Source organism: Pogoniulus pusillus, chromosome 11 (genome assembly GCF_015220805.1).
Source record: "Pogoniulus pusillus isolate bPogPus1 chromosome 11, bPogPus1.pri, whole genome shotgun sequence".
Taxonomy (NCBI): Eukaryota; Metazoa; Chordata; class Aves; order Piciformes; family Lybiidae; genus Pogoniulus; species Pogoniulus pusillus.
In genome coordinates, this window is record NC_087274.1 from 30,293,231 (window position 1) to 30,317,041 (window position 23,811).

Here is a 23,811-nt window from a genome sequence, read left to right on the forward strand (position 1 = left end):
GGTCCCTTCTGACCCTGACTGATTCTATGATTCTATGAAGACCTCCAAGATGATTGAATCTGACCATTCTCTAACTCTACCCAGGCTGGTGCTGATCCACATCTCTCAGCATCACATCGCTCAAGTTGTGCCAGGGCAGTTCTAGGCTGGATATTAGGAGGAAGTTGTTGGCAGAGAGAGTGATTGGTATTGGAATGGGCTCCCCAGGGAGGTGGTGGAGTTGCTGTGCCTGGAGGTGTTGAAGCCAAGCCTGGCTGAGGCACTTAGTGCCATGGTCTGGTTGATTGGCCAGGGCTGGGTGCTAGGTTGGGCTGGCTGAGCCTGGAGCTCTCTTCCAACCTGCTTGATTCCATGATTCTATGGTGCTATGGTCTAGTTGACTGGCTAGGGCTGGGTGCTAGGTTGGACTGGATGATCTTGGAGGTCTCTTCCAACCTGCTTGATTCTATGATTTTACCTCTTTGAAACACCTCCAGGGATGGGGATTCAACCACCTCCATGGGAAGCCTGCTCCAGTGGCTGATAACCCCTTCAGAGAAGAGGTTTTCTTTAACATCCAATCTGTGACAAGTGTCACAGCTTGAGGCTATTTCCTCTTGTCCTATCATGTGTTCCTTAGGAGAAGAGCCCAATCCTCACTTTCTTATGACCTCCAATCAGGTAGCTGCAGACCTTGAACCAAGGTATTTATTTTCTTCCAAAGGTAAAGTGCATTTTGTTTGGTTACAGTTGTTGCTGGACCAAAACACCATCTAAGAACCTGTCCCAAAACAGACATTAGAGGTGATGTGAGGACATCCAGCAAACAGTACTGCTTCCATTTTTCTAAGCCTTGCAAGCTCCCACCTCTGCTTTTACCATGACTGATGGGAGTGTGAACGCTTTCTGTTGCTTACTGTCAGCAGCAGGAACATGAATCCCTGTCTCCCATCAAGAGGTTATTTCCTCCTCCTGGTCTTTTAGAGCTAGGCTGCAAAGAGCTGTTAGAAGACAGACAACATGCTGCCTCTGAGCTTGTTGGTGCAACATCCAGGTGCATAAGGGCTGAAGCTGAGCTGCAGCACAGCAGTGCCCAGCACTGTGTTGTGCCCCTCTGTTCCATGTGTGCTACAGGCTTGGATTTCTTGCACCAGGTCCCTGTGCCTGTGCTGCCAGTTTGAAGCCTGTTACCATCTAGTTTGATAGAGTCTACTCTGCACAGCTTCAGCAGGCATCTTGCATTTTCAGCACTGGAATGGCTTGCCCAGGGAGGTGGTGGAGTCACTGCTCCTGGAGGAGTACAAGATATGTGTGGCCATAGCACTTCAAGACATGATTTCATGGCCATGGTGGTGTTTAGTTGATGATTGGACTTGGTGATCTTGGAGCTTTTTTTCCAACCAAAACAATTCTGTGATTCTATAACTGGGATGAAACAGGCTGAACATAGAATCACAGGATCACAGGATCACAGGATATTAGGGGTTGGAAGGGACACAAGGAGATTATTAAGTCCAACTCCACTGCCATGGGCAGGGACACCCTACCCTAGAGCAGGCTGCACACAGCCTCAGCCAGCCTGGCCTGAAACACTTCCAGCCATGGGGACTCAACCACCTCCCTGGGCAACCCATTCCAGCCTCTCACCACTCTCCTGCTCAACAACTTCCTCCTCACCTACAGCCTGAATCTATCCACCTCCAGCTTTGCTCCATTCCCTCCCATCCTGGCACTCCCTGACAGCCTAAAAAGTCCCTTCCCAGCTTTATTGTAGGCCTTCTTCAGATCCTGGAAGGCCAGAAGAAGGTCACCTGGGAGCCTCCTCTTCTACAGAGTGCACAGCCCCAACCCAGTTGTCCACTCCTAAATACCCAGAGAATGGTAGCCTTTGGTTTAGTCTTTCCTTAGAATAGTATCAGGATTAGGATTTGCATTGCAAAAAAAAACCCCAGCAAACCCAAGCCAAGCCAGGGGATACTTTTTGATGAATCAACTGAACATATTTCTGTGATTACTATTTCAGGAGCACAATCAATGTTCCCACTCCTTTGATTTGTTTGACAAAAAAAAAAAAAAAAAGGCAAGCAAACAATATTTCAAGTGAAAGCCTTGTGCTAAGGTGTGAGAGAAGACATAATGCATCAGTGGCTCTTTTAAGACCTCTGAGAAGAGCAGTGTGTTTAAGGGGAGCTGTTCATAGAACCATAGAATCAAGCAGGTTGGAAGAGACCTCCAAGCTCAGCCAGTCTGACCTAGCACCCAGCCCTAGCCAATCAACCAGACCATGGCACTAAGTGCCCCAGCCAGGCTTGGCTTCAACACCTCCAGGGATGGTGACTGCACCACCTCCCTGGGCAGCCCATTCCAATGCCAATCACTCTCTCTGACAACAACTTCCTCCTAACATCCAGCCTACACCTGCCCTGGCACAACTTGAGACTGTGTCCCCTTGTTCTCTGTCTGCTTGCCTGGCAGCAGAGCCCAACCCCACCTGGCTACAGCCTCCCTTCAGGGAGTTGCAGACAGCAATGAGCTCTGCCCTGAGCCTCCTCTGCTGCAGACTGCACACCCCCAGCTCCCTCAGCCTCTCCTCACAGGGCTCTGCTCCAGGCCCCTCACCAGCCTTGTGACTCTTCTCTGGACACCTTCCAGCACCTCAACATCTCTCTTGAATGGAGGAGCCCAGAACTGGACACAGCACTCAAAGGGTGGCCTGAGCAGTGCTGAGTCCAAGGGCAGAAGAACCTCCCTTGTCCTGCTGCCCACACTGCTCCTGAGCCAGCCCAGGATGCCATTGGCTCTGCTGCCCACCTGGGCACACTGCTGCCTCATCTTCAGCTTCTATCTACCAGCACCCCCAGGTCCCTTTCTGCCTGGCTGCTCCCCAGCCACTCTGGCCCCAGCCTGTAGCACTGCTGTGTTGGTTGCTCAAGGAACAGCACCTCTCACTGAAGGCAGGGACAACTCCTGTGGCGTTTAGCCCCTAGAAAGTAAAAATCTGCAAGGAATGAAGCAGAGGAGAAATCCTAGAAAGACAATGCACATCTTGTGCTGCTCTTGAACACTCTGTTCTCAGCTTATGGAGGCAAAATGAGACCTCATTAAAAGGTCAGCTTGGAAAGAGAGGAAACAGGCCAGTTCTCAGGAGACATTTTTGTCAACTTTCCAAGAATCCAAATGCAGCTTGGTCTGAGAAAGGGCCCTGCTCAATAGAATAAACTTCTAGAGCAGAACAGGAGGGTGAGAACTAAGCTGCACTGTGTTTTCCTTGCCTCTGACAATCACATCATGGTTGCTCTGCCACTGCTAGACTTTGCCCTCAGCACCTCAGTGCATCTGTCCCAGCTATTTCTGTTCCTCACCCAAACCTCCACTTTGTCCTGGTTGGATTTTCTTCTGTTCTTCTTCCATTCAGACTTTATCTCTGGTTCAGAGAGCTGCCACTGTGAAGTCTTTCATGTGTGCTCTGCACTGAATAAAGACACTTGTCTTTTGCTTCAGTGCATCCACAACTTCCCTGGGCAGCCTGTGCCAGTGTCATAGAATCATGCAATCAACCAGGTTGGAAGAGACCTCCAAGATCATCCACTCCAACCTAGCACCCAGCCCTGGCCAATCAACCAGACCATGGCACTAAGTGCCTCAGCCAGGCTTGGCTACAACACCTCCAGGCATGGTGACTCCACCACCTCCCTGGGCAGCCCATTCCAATGCCAATCACTCTCTCTGACAACAACTTCCTCCTAACATCCAGCCTAGACCTCCCCTGGCACAGCTTCAGGTTGTGTCCCCTTGTTATATTGCTGCTTGCCTGGCAGAAGAGCCCAACCCCACCTGGCTACAGCCTCCCTTCAGGTAGCTGCAGACAGCACTGAGCTCTGCCCTGAGCCTCCTCTGCTGCAGGCTGCACACCCCCAGCTCCCTCAGCCTCTCCTCACAGGGCTGTGCTCCATACAATGGTCTGGGATCAGTACAGAGCCTATGGACTCAAAGGATGTCTTTTCCTGTGGGAGCAAGAGGGATTATATATATATATGTGTGTGTATATGTAGACACACACACATATATATATCCTTGGCTGAGAAAGGCACTGGAATAAGAACTGAGATAGATCAATGAGAAAACCAAGGAAGAACAACCTGCAAATAACACCAGCAGAGCCAGGGAGAGGGATTAGTGACAGAAGCCCTTTCAACCAGCAGCTGCTTCTATCAGAACCCTGAATGAGTTTCTAAATGCCAGATTCCTAATAGCCCTTTCAAATTACAAAGCAGAAACTGAGTTCATGGTAGACAAAACTCCCCTGAAAGGTCAAGGGAAGGAAGTGACAGGGCTGCTTCTTCTTTTCATGCCCTCTTAAAAATTATTCTGCTGGGGTGGAAAAGCAGGAGTGGAATGTGAACTCTTTTCTCTTGATGGCAAGGAGGAGACATTCAGCAGGAACCTGAGAGGCCAAGACCTGGCAAAATGCATCTGCAGAACACAACAATCCCTTGTGCTTCCCCACAAAACTCTTTGTATGTATGGGATTTGCAGATGAAACCAAGCTAGGAGCAGGTGTGGAGCTGTTGGAGGGTAGGAGAGCCCTGCAGTGACCTGGCCAGGCTGGATGGGTGGGCAGAGGCCAATGGGATGAGACTGAACAAGGCCAAGTGCAGGGTTCTACACTTTGGCTACAACAACCCCAAGCAGCACTACAGGCTGGGGACAGAGTGGCTGAGAGCAGCCAGACAGAAAGGGATCTGGGGGTGCTGGGAGATAGGAGCTGAAGATGAGGCAGCAGTGTGCCCAGGTGGGCAGCAGAGCCAATGGCATCCTGGGCTGGCTCAGGAGCAGTGTGGGCAGCAGGACAAGGGAGGTTCTTCTGCCCCTGTACTCAGCACTGCTCAGGCCACCCCTTGAGTGCTGTGTCCAGTTCTGGGCTCCTCAATTCAAGAGAGATGTTGAGGTGCTGGAAGGTGTCCAGAGAAGGGCAATGAAGCTGGTGAGGGGCCTGGAGCACAGCCCTGTGAGGAGAGGCTGAGGGAGCTGGGGGTGTGCAGCCTGCAGAAGAGGAGGCTCAGGGCAGACCTCATTGCTGTCTGCAACTGCCTGAAGGGAGGCTGTAGCCAGGTGGGGTTGGGCTCTTCTGCCAGGCAAGCAGTCAGAGAACAAGGGGACACAGTCTCAAGCTGTGCAGGGCAGGTCTAGGCTGGATGTTAGGAGGAAGTTGTTGTCAGAGAGAGTGATTGGCATTGGAATGGGCTGCCCAGGGAGGTGGTGGAGTGGCTGTGGCTGGAGGTGTTGAAGCCAAGCCTGGCTGAGGCACTTAGTGCCTTGGTCTGGTTGACTGGATAGGGCTGGGTGCTAGGTTGGAGTGGATGATCTTGGAGGTCTCTTCCAACCTGGTTGATTCTATGATTCTATGATTTCCTGCTTCCTAATTTAGAAAGTCAAAAGTCCCTGATTAGAGCCTGTACCTCTCTACAAGCAGTTGCCCGATAGAGAGAAGAGAGCTGCTGGCAAAGACTGCCTGCAGACATCATTTTATTACTGCTGTGGAACATCATCAACCTAAGAGAGATGCTGACCTGGCTGATACCTGGAGGAGATGAACCACATCTTCTGGAGCCTGCAGTTTTGTCCCTTCTCCTCTGCTCTGCACCATCAGCCTGAAAGATCCCAGCCTGCGTCATTCCTCGTTTGCATGAGTGTGTGGGTTTCTGCTGCACTTGCTGCAGCCAGGAGGATTTTACTGAGGAAATGGAAAATGCTGCTTGCTGGGCACAGGGAGAGGGAATTTTCCAGCTGGCACTGGTTTCAAAGAGCACTAAGAATTTCCATCAGGCAGAACAACGAGCCCCTCTCTCTGCAGCAGGGACCATGTAAGTACTGAAAGTACAACCTGGCCTGCTTTAAATTTGAGGATGTGGAGGGGCTGTGTGGGGAAGGAGTGGCTGGAGAGCAACCAAACAGAGAGGGATCTGGGGGTGCTGATTGATACCCACCTGAACATGAGCCAGCAGTGTGCCCAGGTGGCCAAGAGAGCCAGTGGCATCCTGGCCTGCATCAGGAATGGTGTGGCCAGCAGGAGCAGGGAGGTCATTCTGCCCCTGTACTCTGCACTGCTTAGACCACACCTTGAGTGCTGTGTTCAGTTCTGGGCCCCCCAGTTTAGGAGGGACATTGAGATGCTTGAGCGTGTCCAGAGAAGGGCAACGAGGCTGGGGAGAGGCCTTGAGCACAGCCCTACGAGGAGAGGCTGAGGGAGCTGGGATTGGTTAGCCTGGAGAAGAGGAGGCTCAGGGGAGACCTCATTGCTGTCTGCAACTACCTGAGGGGTGGTTGTGGCCAGGAGGAGGTTGCTCTCTTCTCTCAGGTGGCCAGCACCAGAACAAGAGGACACAGCCTCAGGCTGTGCCAGGGGAGATTTAGGCTGGAGGTGAGGAGAAAGTTCTTCCCTGAGAGAGTCATTGGGCACTGGAATGGGCTGCCTGGGGAGGTGGTGGAGTCGCTGTCCCTGGAGCTGTTCAAGGCAGGACTGGACGTGGCACTTGGTGCCATGGTCTGGCCTTGAGCTCTGTGGTAAAGGGTTGGACCTCCAAGATCATCCAGTCCAACCTAGCACCCAGCCCTGGCCAATCAACCAGACCATGGCACTAAGTGTCTCAGCCAGGCTTGGCTTGAACACAGTGTGTCTTTTAGATAAGATACAGTGTGTGGGCGTCTCCATTGCAGTTGCTCCCTGTGCTTTCCTCCCTGGGATTCTTCTGTGTAATTAATTCTTCTGCTTCCACAGTGAGAGTGATTGCCATTGGAATGGGCTGCCCAGGGAGGTGGTGGAGTCACCATCCCTGGAGGTGTTGAAGCAAAGCCTGGCTGAGGCACTTAGTGCCATGGTCTGGTTGACTGGACAGGGCTGGGTGCTAGGTTGGACTGGATGATCTTGGAGGTCTCTTCCAACCTGGTTGATTCTGTGGTCGAATTGATTGACTAGAGCTGGTTGCTAGGTTGGAGTGGATGATCTTGGAGATCTCTTCCAACCTGGTTGATTCCATGATTCTATGTCCTGTCACTATGTATTTTTGTTAGAAGTCTCTCTCCAGCTCTCCTGTAGCCCCCTTCAAGTACTCGAAGATTCCAGGTCTTCATCCATGCAGAACTCCTGATTGCAGCCTAGGGAGTTTGCTTGCTCAGAAACATAACAGAGCCGTTGAAAGCTACCCAAAGAAGCACAGATCACAGTTGTTTGTCAAGTGCTGGAAGGAGGCCAGAGGTGGGTGAAACACAGAAATAATTGCATTTGTGCTAGGACCAAGAGGCAGCTCCTGTCTGCAGAGTGAGCTGGCAGCAGCTTGCTGCCAAAAGGGGACGTGCAGTGCTCCCTGATGTGCCACGCTGCTGTGAGACTGGGGGAGCCCTGCCCTCTGTCTTTGCTCCTCTTGCCCTGCAAAGAAATGCAGCAAAGCTTGTTTGGAGAGAGGAGCTTGCCAGCAGAGGCGTGAGAAGACAGTGTGTGTGCTATGTTCCAGAAGGGGCATGCTCCTACCCTGTGCAGGGGAAAGGAAGTGAAAAGGCTGTGATTCAACTTCCAGCACTGTGGGCAACAAGTTCAGCATGAGCCAGTACTGTGCTGTTCTGGTCAAGAAGGTCAATGGTCTCATGGGTGCACTAAGAAGGGATTGGCCAGCAGCTCAAGGGAGGTTCTCCTCTGCCTCTACTCTGTCCTAATCAGGACACATCTGAAGTACTGGGACCAGTTCTGGGCTCCCCAGTTCATAGAATCACAGAATCATAGAATCAAGCAGGTTGGAAGAGACTTCCAAGATCATCCAGTCCAACCTAGCACCCAGCCCTGGCCAATCAACCAGACCATGGCACTAAGTGCCTCATCCAGGCTTGGCTTCAACACCTCCAGGCATGGTGACTCCATCACCTCCCTGGGCAGCCCATTCCAATGCCAATCACTCTCTCTGGCAGGAACTTCCTCCTAACATCCAGCCTAGACCTCCCCTGCCACAACTTGAGACTGTGTCCCCTTGTTCTGCTGCTGCTTGCCTGGCAGAAGAGACCAACCCCACCTGGCTACAGCCTCCCTTCAGGGAGCTGCAGACAGCAATGAGCTCTGCCCTGAGCCTCCTCTGCTGCAGGCTGCACACCCCCAGCTCCCTCAGCCTCTCCTCACAGAGCTGTGCTCCAGGCCCCTCACCAGCTTTGTTGCCCTTCTCTGGACACCTTCCAGCACCTCAACATCTCTCTTGAATTGAGGAGCCCAGAACTGAACACAGCACAGTTGAAGAGATAAAGTCAATTACTGGAGAGAGTCCAGCAGAGGCTGCGAAGACATTGAGGGGATTGGAGCATCTCTGTGAAGAAGGAAGGCTAAGAAACCTGGGCATGTTTAGCCTGAAGAAGAGCAGCATGAGAGGGGGTCTGATCAATAGCTGAAGGGCAGAAGGCAAGAGGATGGGCCCAGACTCTTTTCAGTGGTGCCCAGAGAGTACACAATAGTAATAAACAGACACTTCTTAGGTTCCTGTGAGCTCTCCTCTTACTTCTGTGTACCTCTATGGAGAACCTGAGAGGTTTTTGTCCCTATTTTATCCTGCTTTTCCTGGTCTGATCTGATTCTTTCCTGTAAAAGACTCTTTTACAACTTACATAAACACATACATGCAGAGCAGAATAAAGTTCTGAACTAGTTTCTGAGAAACAAAACACTCTGAAATCTTGAACCTTACTTGAGTGTGTAGGACACAGTAGAATCATAGAATCAGGGACTGGCTAGGGCTGGGGGATAGGTTGGACTGGATGATCTTGGAGGTCTCTTCCAACCTGGTTGATTCCATGAAATTAAAAAAGTCCTGAATCCTGTAGTGCTGCTTGGGGTTGTTGTGGCCAAAGTGTAGAACCCTGCACTTGGCCTTGTTCAATCTCATCCCATTGGCCTCTGCCCACCCATCCAGCCTGGCCAGGTCCCTCTGCAGGGCTCTGCTACCCTCCAACAGCTCCACACCTGCTCCTAGCTTGGTGTCACCTGCAAGGACAGACCAGACAACCACACAACCACAATCCTGCAGTGGAGATATGCATTGCTATGCACACAGACACCAGAATTACTTTGGGAACATGGTTGAGCTGCCTCAATGAACTAAAAGGAAGCAAGAAAATGACAACCCAGTTTTCAGTCCCTGATAGAGGGAAAGAGCAGTCCAGCAATGAAATGGGGACTGTCTTACAGTGCTGGAAAGTAAAGTCTAGGATGCAGTTTCAACATGGCCTGAAGTTCCAAGGCTTAATGAAAAAAACAAAACACCAAAGTTGCTATTTTATAAACATTAATAAAAAGCAAAGCTAAACTAATTAGGTGAGATAATTTGCTTTGCATTTGCCTTAGGCCAAATGTGGGCAGGCTGCCATTTAGCACAGATCAGCTGAGCTGCCAGAAATGCTGTTAGTGAAGCTCTCCATCACTAAAGGCAAGTTGCTGGTCACAAACTCCTAGAATCACAGGCTCACAGAATCAGTCAGGGTTGGAAGGGATCACAAGGAGCAGCCAGTTCCAAGCCCCCTGCCCTGCCCAGGGACACCCTACCCTGGAGCAGGCTGTACACAGCCTCAGCCAGCTTGGCCTTAAGCACCTCCAGAGATGGAGCCTCAACCACCTTCCTGGGCAACCCATTGCAGCTTCTCACCACTCTCATACTGAAAAACTTCCTCATCACATCCAGGCTGAATCTCCCCACCTCCAGCTTTGCTCCATACCCCCCAGTCCTGGCACTCTCTGATATCCTGAAAAGTCCTTCCCCAGCATTTTCATAGAATCATAGAACCAGTCAGGGTGGGAAGGGACCACAAGGAGCAGCCAGTTCCAAGCCCTCTGCCATGGCCAGGGACACCCTACCCTAGAGCAGGCTGGCCAGAGCACCATTCAGCCTGGTCTTCCCTCCAGGGATGGAGCCTCCACCACCTCCCTTGGCAACTCCTTTCAAGGTCTCATCACCCTCATGCTGAAGAACTTCTTCATAACACCCAGTCCAAATCTACCCATTTCTATCCTTGTTCAATTCCACTCACTTTCCTTGTGGTCCAGGAGCAGAGAAATGAAGTGATGCCTGCAGAGGGGGGGGGGACAGGCTCTCCTCACTGCTCCCTGGGATAGGAAAAGGAGCAATGGATGGAAGTTGCAGCACAGGAGGTTCCACCTCAACACAAGGGGGAACTTCTTTCCTGTAAGGGTCCCAGAGCACTGATACAGGCTCCCCAGAGGGGTTGTGGAGTCTTCTTCTGTGAAGCCTTTCAAGATCTGTCTGAATGTGTTCCTGTGTGATCTGTGCTAGATTGTGTGGTCCTGCTCTGGCAGGGGGGGTTGGACTTGATGATCTCTTTGGGTCCCTTCCAACTCCTAACATCCTATGACCCTATGATGATCCTATGATCCTATCCCCTCAATTAATCTTGTTTTTCTGGGATGAAGAGACCCAGGCCATGCAGTTGCACCTAGCATGGAAAGCCCTCCCTGTCTTTAACTGTCCTCATTGCCCTCCAGGGTAGCAGATGGTGACTCCACCACCTCCCTGGGCAGCCCATTCCAATGCCAATCACTCTCTCTGACAACAACTTCCTCCTCACATCCAGCCTAGACCTCCCCTGCCACAACTTGAGACTGTGTCCCCTTGTTCTCTTGCTGCTTGCCTGGCAGAAGAGCCCAACCCCACCTGGCTACAGCCTCCCTTCAGGTAGTTGTAGACAAAAAAAGCCTGGCTGAGGCACTTAGTGCCATGGTCTGGTGGATTGGACAGGGCTGGGTGCTAGGTTGGACTGGATGAGCTTGGAAGTCCCTTCCAGCCTGGCTGATATTATGATTTCTAGTTATAATCTAATCACTTCTGCATATTGAGTGGCTGAATGGTTCATGGTACTCAGAGGCTGGGAGAACCATGAATTTCTGTGGTGTTGTAATGATCTGTTTCACTTTCTGTTTCTTTCCTAATGGTTCTTAGCATTTGATTTAACAGGTTTTGATCACTGTTGAGCTCTGAGCTGATGGTTTTGTAGAGCTGTTGCTGTAATAACCAAGCTCTCACTTGTGTAGTAATGGCTTGATGAGAGCCCATCAGATGGGTTTTCAGGCATCCACCTTTACAACCATCTCTCCTTTCACTACACATTTATCCACAGTGAAATTATTTTGTGATGTTATTTCCCACTCAATCTTCTAAAGTGTTTTTCTAATTCTTCACAAGTGGCCTTTGCCCTTATTGCTCTGGAATAGCTTTAGCTCAGCAGCAGCAGCAGCTTCCCTGTTCACACTTCTCCTAGGCCACTAACAAATGTCTTCAGCAGCAGAGCTGCTTACAGGATCCTTTTTGTTGCTCCCCTTCATTAAGGAAGTCACTCATTTACTCCTACCAGTCAGTTCCAATCTTTTAACCATATCAGGATCATCCCTCATGACACTCTTGCACAGTTCTTCTCCTGTTCTTCATGAGCTCTTCACAGAGAGAGTGATTGCCATTGGAATGGGCTGCCCAGGGAGGTGGTGGAGTAGTCATCTCTGGAGGCATTCAAGCAAAGCCTGGATGAGGCACTTAAACTCATAGAACTAATCAGTCAGGGTTGGAAAGGGCCACAAGGATCATCTCTTTCCAACTCCTTGCCATGGGCAGGGACACCCTACCCAGATCACTAGACTTAGTGCCATGGTCTGGTTGATTGGCCAGGGCTGGGTGCTAGGTTGGACTGGATGAGCTTGGAGGTCTCTTCCAACCTGCTTGGTTCAATGATTCTGTGATTTCCTGCTTCCTAATTTAGAAAGTCCAAAGTCCCTGATTTAGGGCCAGGTTCTCAGCTCTTTTTTGGCTGAAGGCACGCTGATTTACACCAGCTAGCAATGTGGCACACAGAAGGAAGGTGAAAAATTCAGCCCTCCAATTCCCCTCTCATGGCAATCCATCCTTACAGAGAGATGCAGGACTGCATCTGGATCTTGCTAGTCAATCTCTTCTGGTCCTATCATTTGGATCACTTCCATTTGTAAAGCTACATCTTTTTGCTCTTCAGCTGCCTGACATATATCACTCTGCAGTGGTCCTGCAACACATCTCACTACTTTTGTAATTCTTAAGGGTTGCTGTAAATGGTCTTTTCATTTAGTTGTACCTCCTGTCAGCACCACCCTGCATTGAAGACAGGGCACAATATATCTCTTGACTGGGAAAGTTCTGCCAGCAGAAAGTACTTAGAATCATGGAATTGTTTTGGTTGGAAAAGACCTTTAAGGTGATGGAGTCCAACCATTCTCTAATTCCACCAAGGCTGGTGTTAAACCATATGCCCCAGCACCAGACCTCTACCTCTTTGAAACACTCTCAGGGATAGAGACTCTGCCACCTCTCTGGGGAGCCTAATACAATGCTTGAGAAACCTTTCAGTGAAAGATTCTTCTGGTATGGGATAAGATTTAAGAAGGCTAAGTTCTACACTTTGGCCACAACAACCCCACAACAAGCAGTTCTACAGGCTGGGGATAGAGTGGCTGGAGAGCAGCCAGGCAGAAAGAGACCTAAGGGTAGCTGAATATGGACTGGGTGATCTTGGAGGTCTCCTCCAAGCTGGTTGATTCTATGAGTCTAAGATTTGATGAAAATTGCCCTCTCTCTGCTAAAGGCAGCAAGGGACACCCTTGTTTGATCCTGCTCCATCCAAATCATGAGTGTGTAGTCAGATGCTTTCCCTTTTTCTCTGCGTGGAGATTTCTGGGGGTACTAAGCAGATGATCTCTTCAAAAGAGAACTGTCAGAGCCCTCTGTCTTTTAATGGCAAGATAAGTAGCATGTCTCATCCATGATGCCCTCCTGCTGGCTGTTCTCTGGCAGCAGCCTATCAGATGAACACCACAGTCAGCTCCTGGAGTTGGCAGTGTCTCCATCAGTTGGATTTGGTCCTGATGTTCCAGCTTGATGTCATTATGGAGTAACCACAGAGTGTTCTGAGTGAGGGGGATGCACTGTCATCCCCAAAGCACTTCCCAACAAAGGAGTCCCCTGACACAGCACCTACTTTAGAGAGACACTGGAAGGCCTGGGTGTTGCCACCCTGAAGAGCAGTAATTGCCAGAGAAGGGATGCAGTGCAGCAGGCACCATATTTTTCAGAGCTGAAAACCATCTGATGGAAGTAAGTGAACAGATGGGTTGGAATGAAATGATAGGTCTAGACTGAGCAGGGAAGATTTCACAGGTGTTGCTTCTGCAAGGAACAGAGCTGAGCCTGGCAATAACCAGATTTTATCCACCTTTGTGGAGCAGGCAATGCTCAGGAGAAAGCAGCAGCTGGGAGAGATTAGAAAGAAATGTCACACTGTGTTCTAGCTCAGACATCAATAAGTAACGTTGACTCCAGTATTAAGGAGGACATTTATAGAACACCAGGGGTATTTTTGTGGCATCTACATGAATTATGTATGAGGTTCAAAACATAAGAGTTAGCCTTTACTCATTCTGCAATGGTCAAATGTGGCTGTGGGCTGTTCTCAACACGCAGTCATCCCACAATGTCCATATCTATGGTATTAAATAACAGCCTTAGAAGCTCTGGCTGGAAAGGAATTAATAGAATCATAGCTTGGAGAAGAGGAGACTGAGAGGTGACTTCATTCATGTTCATAAAGGTGCAAAGGAGAGTGCCAGAAGGATGGAGGCAGACTCTGATCATAGAATCAACCAGCTTGGAAGAGACCTCCAAGCTCATCCAGTCCAACCTAGCACTCAGTCCTATCCAGTCAACCAGACCATGGCACTAAGTGTCTCAGCCAGGCTTTGCTTCAACACCTCCAGAGACAGTGACTCCACCACCTCCCTGGGCAGACCATTCCAACAGGACAAGGGGCAATGGTGGAAGTGGAGGCATAGGAAGTTTCACTTAAAAAGAGGAGCATTTTTGTTCCCAGTGAGACTGACACAACACTGGAACAGGCTGCCCAAGGGGGTTGTGGAGTCTTCCTCTCTGGAGACACTCAAAACCTGCCTGGATGCATTCCTGTGTGCTCTGGTCTAGGTGATCCTGCTCTGGCAGTGGGGGGTTGGACTGGATGAGCTTTTGAGAGCCCTTCCACCTCCTGACATTCTGTGATTCTATGATTCTGTGATTCTGTGAATTGTTTGGCTTGGAAAAGACTTCTTAGATCATCAAGCCCAACCATCAGCCCAACACTATCAAGTCCATTAAAGCATGTCCCCGAGTGCCATCTCCACACAGTTCTTGAACACCTCCAGGGACTGTGACTCCACCACCTCCCTGGGCAGCCTGCTCCAATGCCTGATCACTCTTGCAGCAAGCAATTTTTTCCTAATCTTCAATCTAAGCCTCCCTTGTCACAATTTCAGGCCATTTCTTCTTGCTACATCACCTGACACTATGGAGAACAGACCAAAGCCCATCTCACTCCAACCTCCTTTCAGGGAGCTGTAGAGAACAGTAAGGTCTCCCCTCAGCCTCCTCTTCTCCAGACTAAACATTCTGGGTTCCTTCATCTGCTGCTCACCATCCCTCTTCTCCAGACCCTTCACCACCTTTCCTGTACTTCTCTGGATCTGCTCCAACACCTCAATGTCCTTCTTGTAGTGAGGGGCCCAAAACTGAACCCTGTATTCAAAGTGTGGCCTCACCAGTGCTGAGTACCTGGGGACAATCACTTCCCTGCTCCTGTTGGTCACACTATTGCTGATCCAGACCAGGTTGCTCTTGACCTTCTTGGCCTCCTGATCACACTGTTGGCACAGGTTCAGATGGCTGTCAGCCAGCATCCCTAAGTCATTTTCTGCCTGGAAAACCATCAACCTTTGGGTTAGAGCCAAATTCTATGGGTCTTGAATTATTCTTTTACCAGGAGAGCCACTCATAAGGTGAATATTCCAGTGCCCTGGCAATAAATTACATGGACATTTCCTGGGATGCAAGTTAGTATTCATAAGAGCAGCTTCCATTTTTCATAGGAATAGAAGACTGTCTTAAGGAGAATCAACCTGGGCTGTTACAGAAATCCTCATCAATAATGCATCTGCAGACACTCCCAGTTTCCAGGAAAGAACACCATGTGCTGCTGGCTCGACCTGAAACTTGTTATACATCACAGGAGCATCAAAATTTGGTTCTAATTACAAGAGTTAATTAGGATGCAGTCATTAGGCTTTATCCTGCTCTGGCAGAGGGGTTGGACTCGATGATCTCCTTGGGTCCCTTCCAACCCCCAGCATCCTGTGAGCCTGTGATTAGAGGAGGTACAGACCTCCTGAGAAAGTGAGTTCCTTCTTCAGCATTCCTTGTGTGGGCTTTTGTCCTATCACTGCAAGCCCTTGCAAAACATCCCTCCCCAGCTCTCCTCTAGTCCCTGTTAGGTACTGAACAGCTCCTCTAAGGTTTTCCCAGAGCCTCCTTTTCTCCAGGCTGAACAGCCCCAGTTGTCCCAGACAGTTCTCAGAGGTGAAATGCTCCATGTGCTACTTTGAGCTTAGCTGGGATATTCTAGTGAGAGAAATTAGATAGGCTGTGAAAACAGAACAATGCTGATGTCTGCTGCACTCATAGGCTTGCTGAGATGGATAAAGACAAGAACATAAATATAGATAACAAAGTTGCTCTCTGGCTTTGGTTGCCTCCCTTAGAATCATAGAATCAAGCAGGTTGGAAGAGACCTCCAAGCTCATCCAGTCCAACCTAGCACCCAGCCCTAGCCACTCATCTAGACCATGTCTCTAAGTGCCTTCTCTCTCTAACCTGCTGTCTGTGTGACTAATCCATCTGCTTCCTTCCCCTCTGGCTGATTCTCCAAACTCACCTTGAACATAAGGCAAAGTCTGGGATAAGGTGGTAGAAAGGTAGGAGGTGGAAGGGTGGTTGGGAGCCCCTCCTGGGGACTCAGGTTTCTGGGAGGGCTGTTGTGTTTCTGTGTTACTTTTAGCATGTCTATTTCTGTCTGTAGCTGTGGAGATTGTAAACATCTGCTTGCATATTGTGCACAGCTGTAAATATAAAGCTTCAGACTAATTTCCAGCTCTGCTGAGTCTAGTCTGGGTGATTTTCTTAAGTGTGGAGGGGCAGGGAACACCCAAACCATCACAATCCACTCCTCTTATTTCTTTGCATGCTCCTCTGGACTGCATCCAACACTTCAGTATCCTTCTTTTACTGGGGGCACCAGAGCTGGAGGCAGTGCTGCAGGTGTGGTCTCAGCAGAGCAGAGCAGAGGAGCAGAATCCCCTCCCTGTGCTGCTACTCTCCCAGCTTTGGATGCAGCCCAGCACACAGCTGCCTGCTGGGCTGCCAGTGACCATTGCTGGGTTATGTTGAGCTTTTCAACAACTGACATCTCCAAGTCCTTCTCCTCAAGATTGGTTTCCAGCAGTCACTGGGCAAACAACAAAGCAAGACCATTTCCATGCTGGAAAACCAAAGCCCCATCCAGTAAAAGAAAAACAAACCAAAATGAGCTCCATCCAGTAAAAAAAAACCCAAAACCAAACCAAAATGATGAAGAATCCATCACCAGCCCTAATGAACAGGATTCTGAGTGTCAGAAAACAAAGTGACAGATTTTTTTGGGGCACCTCATCAAAACCTGGAGGTGTTAATAAAATCACTACCTAGAGTGGTTAAGACTTCAATGCATTCCTCGGGGTGTTAACTCGTTTCCACTTGCTCTCAGGAGCTACCTTCACTTGCACTCAGGCTGTCATCATGGTCCACTGTCTTCATCAGTATTCATCTTTCCCACTCCCTTGCTCAGAGCTGGAGTGCAGTTCTCTCTGATTTCATGCCCTTTCCCCCCCAAAAGAAGCTGGATAAAAAGGCATTCCTCAGAGCTGCTCTTTTGATTGCCCCATTTGTCTCTCATGCCTTTGCAGATGCTGATTTGTGCAAAAGGTCTTTTCCAGTTCCTCAGCTCACTCATTTGCCAAGTTGTAGTCATCCTTAATTTTACTGTCCTTTCTAGTGGCTTTTTTTCCCCCAGTTTAATAGAGATTCTTGAAGTAATTTTGCATCCCAGATAGCTTCAGAGTTACAGCAGTTACTCATGTGGAAAGCCCCATTAGGACTCCTGGAGTAAATATTGATCCTTGTGAATTATCAGCTTTCATGTTCCTAGGATGGCTCACAGCAATGCTTCTGCAGGAGCGATGGATGAGGCACATGCCATCCCTCTTTCCCTTCCCATGCCTTAGCAAATGATAAGGCAGCATGATGAAGGCACAGAGTTTGCCCTAAATTCATCACATCCATTTCAGGGGAGGTAAATGAGCTGCGCATAAAGCCCAGGTAAAGGATTTACAAGGTAGAGGCAAAGGTTGTGTGGGCTGGGCTGGCTGCTGAGCTTCCTTTGGGAAAGAGGTTTACTAACAAGGGAGAAGCTTTCTTTGCTGCATGGAATAGGGAAGGAGAATCATAGAATCATCCAGGTTGGAAGAGACCTCCAAGCTCATCCAGTCCAACCTAGCACCCAGCCCTAGTCAGTCAACCAGACCGTGGCACTAAGCCAGCTGGGGTTGGTCTCTTGTCCCAGGCAACCAGCAAAAGAAGAAGGGGACACAGCCTCAAGTTGTGGCAGGGGAGGTCTAGACTGGATGTTAGGTGGAAGTTGTTGGCAGAGAGAGTGATTGGCATTGGAATGGGTTGCCCAGGGAGGTGGTGGAGTCACTTAGTGCCATGGTCTTGTTGATGGGCTAGGGCTGGGTGCTAGGTTGGCCTGGATGATGTTGGAGGTCTCTTCCAACCTGCTTGATTCTATGACTCTAAGTGCCTCATCCAGTCTTTTCTTGAACACCTCCAGAGATGGTGTAAGCTGCAGCACAGGAGGTTCCACCTCAATGCAAGGGGAAACTTCCTTACTCTAAAGGTCCCAGAGCCCTGGCACAGGCTGCCCAGAGAGGTTGTGGAGTCTCCTTCTCTGGAGCCTTTCCAGGCCTGTCTGGATGTGTTCCTGTGTGATCTGTGCTAGATTGTGTGGTCCTGCTGCGGCAGAGGGGTTGGACTCGATGATCTCCTTGGGTCCCTTCCAACCCCTAACATCCTGTGAGCCTGTGTGATCCTGTCATCCCTTTGTGTCCCTTCCAAGCCCTGACATCCTGTGATCCTGTGAAGTCCGGCACAGAGCCACAAAAATGATGAAGGCAGTGGAACATCTTCCTTATGAGGAGAGCCTGAGGGAGCTTGGAGAGGAGCAGCCTGAGGAGTGACTTCATTCAAATTTGTAAAGATGTAAAGGTGAATGCCAAGAGGCTGGAGCCAGGCTCTACTTGGTGATGCCCAAAGACAGGACAAGAGGCAAGGGTGGAAGTTGAGGCATGGGAAGTTTCTTCACTGTAAGGGTGACAGAGCTCTGGAACAGGCTGCCCAGGGGGGTTGTGGAGTCTCCCTCTCTGCAGATATTCGAGATCTGCCTGGATGTATTCCTAGGTGATCCTGCTCTGCAGGGAGGATGGACTAAATCCTCTTTCAAGGTCCCTTCAGCCCCTAACATTCAGTGACTCTGTGAGCTGCCTAGGGAAAGGTCAGAAATGAGAGTGAGCACTCACGACCGAGCTGCATCCATGCTTCTGGACTGTCAGTCTCAGCATCCAGGTGCAGCTCTCTTGAAGTGCTGACTAATCTCAGGAACAGGGGCAAGGATCTGACACCCCAAGAGCTCCTCCACTTCCATGGGACCAGTCAAAATGCTAACCAAACAATGAGACACCAGGGGGGCCTGGAATCCTGGTTAGCAAGTAATGAGCTGCTGCTCCCATTCCTTGCACGTATTCTGTCAGGCTTTTCATTTCAGTGGCAAGAGCACTGCTGACATCAGAAGAGGCAGATCAACTCCCCTGAGCTGGCTTCTCTTTCTCCTCCCCACAGCACTCCTGCTGCTTAAGAATAAAAAGCAGAAGGTCAAATAGCTGTAGGTGTCCAAATAAGTTCCTCTAACTCTTTTGTCCCTGCACCACAAAGACCAAGTGGCCATTAGTGTTTATGAAAGAGAGGAGCTGCACCCTTTACTGGGAAAAGCTCTGCTCTTGTTCCACAAATGAAGATGAGAATGGCCAAGGCTGTTATTTCCTGATAAAATTCATTCAGTCCTGTGGTGTAGCCTTTCAACAGATCTCCAGCAGAGGAAACTCTTTTTATCAGGTGCCTGGAATATATTGTCCCGGGGGCTCTGAGATAAAAAAGCACATTCTCAGCTTCGCATCCAGGCGTGGTGTGATTCTGAGGGGTGATAACATTTCTGCAGCTGGCTGTGAGCATCATCAATTTATTATTCAGCTCTATCTTAGAATCACAGAATCAGGCAGGGTTGGAAGGAACAAAAAGGATCATCTACTTCCAACCCCCCTGCCATGCCCAGGGACACCCTACCCTAGAGCAGGCTGCACACAGCCTCGGCCAGCCTGACCTTAAACACCTCCAGCCATGGGGCCTCAACCACCTCCCTGGGCAACCCATTCCAGCCTCTCACCACTCTCCTGCTCAACAACTTCCTCCTCACCTCCAGTCTGACTCTCCCCACCTCCAGCTTTGCTCCATTCCCCCCAGTCCTGGCACTCCCTGACAGCCTAAAAAGTCCCTTCCTAGCTTTTCTTCAGGCCCCTTTCTGGAAGACCACAAGAAGGTCACCTGGGAGCCTCCTCTTCTGCAGACTGCACAGCCCCAACTCTTTCAGTCTGTGCTCATAGCAGAGCTGCTCCTGTTCGTAGAAGGACACCAGGTTTATCAGGCAGGATTTGCCCTTGATGAAGTCATGCTACTGTACTTCAAGCCCCCTTGATCAAGGGTCTTTTTCCTCTCCACCAGGTAGCTGTTGTGCTACATTCTCTTGGTTTTTACATCTCTGCCTCCATGCTGTTATCTTTAACATAGACTATCCCAATGTTTGAGCACAGACTGTTTGTTCTGCCTTGGTCAGGAGAAACAGGGTGAAAACTAATCATGTGATGAGTGTTTCACAGAGTCTCACAAACATCCAGGTTGGAAAAGCCCCTCAGGATCCCCAAGTCTAACCAATAGATGTTGTTAGGAGGAAGTTGTTGGCAGAGAGAGTGATTGGCATTGGAATGGGCTGCCCAGGGAGGTGGTGGAGTCACCATCCCTGGAGGTGGTCAAGCAAAGCCTGGCTGAGGCACTTAGTGCCATGGTCTGGTTGATTTTCTAGGGCTGGGTGCTAGGTTGGAGTGGATGAGCTTGGAGGTCTCTTCCAACCTGCTTGATTCTATGATTCTATGGTTCTATAACCCTACTCTGCAAGATTCTCCTTAAACCATATCCCTAAGCACCGCATCCAAACGACCCTTAAACGCATCCAGGGTGGGTGACTCAAGCACCTCCCTGGGCAGCTCATTCCAGTGCCTGACCACTGTCTCCAAGAGCTTCATACTTGTTGCTCATTTGAAATCTGGTCTTAGACTTTCTCTTTAATGAAACAAAGAGAGGAAAAAAGCAAAACAAGAAGGAAGCAGCCATTTTTTTCAGCACTTGCTCAAATTTACTCTTTTTTTTCCCTGCCCTTATGGTTGTTTGTGCTGTCTCTAATTGCTCTAATTAGCTTCATCCCCTCAAATCTATCCCTATGATTTGGGAAGAAGAAAGCAGTGCATCAATACTGAGGTGGCAGTGGAATGAATCCTCAAATTGCCACTTCCAGAGCCTTCTTTTTATTCTTCACAGTATCACAGTATCATCAGGGTTGGAAGAGACCTCACAGATCATCAAGTCCAACCCTTTAGCACAGAGCTCAAGGCCAGACCATGGCACCAAGTGCCACGTCCAACCTTGCCTTGAAGTGTCCCAGGGACGGCAACTCCACCACCTCCCCGGGCAGCCCATTCCAGGGTCCAATGTCTTTTGACACTTCAGACTTGTTCACAGAAGCCATTTCAGTATCATTCCAGAGACTTGGAATTACCCTGATGTCAAGTTTCATACATTTCATTACCAAGAAGTGAAACATGAATTCTTTCCCCTGAAGTTGCTTTCTATGGCAACCCCCTGATATCTACAAGGGGAGTGAAGCCTTCATAACCATCTGAGAGCCACTCAGCTAGAGAGGAGTAGTGGAACAGCTTGCAGGAGCTGCAGGTTGGAGTAATTACACACTTGGTTGCCCAATCTTGGCAGATGATGTCGTGTTGTCCTTGTAAGTGAGGCTGAACTTCACAGTTGTGTGGGTTTGGAAGCAGCAAAAGAAATACCTGCATCAACCTTTTAAACTAAACACTTCTCACATCCTGGGACAGGTCAGCATTAAGAGCTTTGAGTGTAGTGTTGCTAAGGCTTCATTTCAGGAGGAATAACAAAGAGGAGTGATTATCTTCCTGTCTTCAAGGAAAATCACACACAGAGTGGCTGAGGTTGGAAAGGACTACAGGAGCTCACCTGGTCCAACCCTCTGCACAAACAACTCCACCTACAGCCTGTTGGCCACAACCACGTCCAGGTGGCTTTGGAATACCTTCAAGAACGGAGGCTCCACAACCTTCCTGGTCAACCTGTGCCAATGCTTGGTCACCTTCACAGTAAAAAAAAGGGTTTCTTGATGTTCAGATGGAACCTCCTGCATTTCAGTTTGTCCCTGTTGCTAATGGATGCCAGTGTGCCAGTGTTGATGGATAAATTCACCAAATCCTATGAGGAGAGGTTGAGGGAGCTGGGGGTGTGCAGCCTGGAGAAGAGGAGGCTCAGGGGTGATCTTATTGCTGTCTACAACTACCTGAAGGGGCATTGTAGCCAGGTGGGGTTGGCCTCTTCTGCCAGGCAAGCAGCAATAGAACAAGGGGACACAGTCTCAAGTTGTGCCAGGGTAGGTATAGGCTGGATATTAGGAAGAAGTTCTTCACAGAGAGAGTGATTGGCATTGGAATGGGCTGCCCAGGGAGGTGGTGGAGGCACCGTCCCTGGGGGTCTTCAAGCAAAGCCTGGATGAGGCACTTAGTGCCATGGTCTGGTTGACTGGATAGGGCTGGGTGCTAGGTTGGACTGGATGAGCTTGGAGGTCTCTTCCAACCTGGCTGATTCTATGATTCTATGATTTAAACTCAAGCCTCAAAACATAGCTTTGAGTATCATAGAATCATAGAATTGTCAGGGCTGGAAGGAACCTCAAGGCTCAATCTAGTTCCAACCCCCTGCCATGGGCAGGGACACCTCACACTACACCAGGTTGCTTAGAGCACACATCCATCCTGGCCTTAAACACCTCCAGCAAGGAGGCTTCCACCACCTCACTGGACAATCTATTCCAGTGTCTCACCACCCTTATGGGGAAGAACTTCTTCCTAATAGCCAATCTGGAGAGGGAAAGGCACTCTTCAGTATGACAAATTCATGACTAGACTTCATTGCCTCAGCCTTGTAAAGCCCAGAAGTGAACACAAATGAGGCATTCAGAAAGTCAAAGGGAAGATTTACCCACATTTCCCCCTCTGAGACACCTCTGGGAAGCTGCAATCCACATTTCCCCCTCTGAGACACCTCTGGGAAGCTGCAATCCACATTTCCCCCTCTGAGACACCTCTGGGAAGCTGTAATCCACATTTCCCCCTCTGAGAAACCTCTGGGAAGCTGTAATCCACATTTCCCCCTCTGAGACACCTCTGGGAAGCTGCAATCCACATTTCCCCCTCTGAGACACCTCTGGGAAGCTGCAGTCCACATTTCCCTATCTGAGACACCTCTGGGAAGCTGCAATCCACATTTCCCCCTCTGAGACACCTCTGGGAAGCTGCAATCCACATTTCCCCCTCTGAGACACCTCTGGGAAGCTGCAGTCCACATTTCCCCCTCTGAGACACCTCTGGGAAGCTGCAATCCACATTTCCCCCTCTGAGACACCTCTGGGAAGATGCAATCCACATTTCCCTATCTGGGAAACCTCTGGGAAGCTGCAATCCACATTTCCCCCTCTGAGAAACCTCTGGGAAGATGTAATCCACATTTCCCCCTCTGAGAAACCTCTGGGAAGCTGTAATCCACATTTCCCCCTCTGAGAAACCTCTGGGAAGCTGTAATCCACATTTCCCCCTCTGAGAAACCTCTGGGAAGCTGCAATCCACATTTCCCTCTCTGAGACACCTCTGGGAAGCTGTAATCCACATTTCCCTCTCTGAGAAACCTCTGGGAAGCTGCAATCCACATTTCCCTCTCTGAGACACCTCTGGGAAGCTGCAATCCACATTTCCCCCTCTGAGACACCTCTGGGAAGCTGCAATCCACATTTCCCCCTCTGAGACACCTCTGGGAAGCTGCAATCCACATTTCCCCCTCTGAGACACCTCTGGGAAGCTGCAATCCACATTTCCCCCTCTGAGACACCTCTGGGAAGCTGCAATCCACATTTCCCTCTCTGGGAAACCTCTGGGAAGCTGCAATCCACATTTCCCCCTCTGAGACACCTCTGGGAAGCTGCAATCCACATTTCCCTCTCTGGGAAACCTCTGGGAAGCTGCAATCCACATTTCCCTCTCTGGGAAACCTCATGGAGGCTTTAATCCACATTTCCCTCTCTGGGAAACCTCAGGGAAGCTGCAATCCACATTTCCCTCTCTGGGAAGCTGTAATCCACGTTTCTCCCTCTGAGAAACCTCTGGGAACCTTGGAGACTGCCTTAGAGAGCAACGACCCAGTGAGAAATGTGACAGATATACAGTGGTGGACAAAAGTTAATGACATACATTTCCTCTCCCCATTTAAACAGAGCTCTAGCACAGGGTGGCCTCTCTCATTAAAAACACACTGAAGAAAAAAGCTCTAAAAGCCCCACATTCTGGAAGGCATCTGCAGGAATCACATGTCCTGTTTGCTGCTCTCAGGGTGTTGAACCACTCAG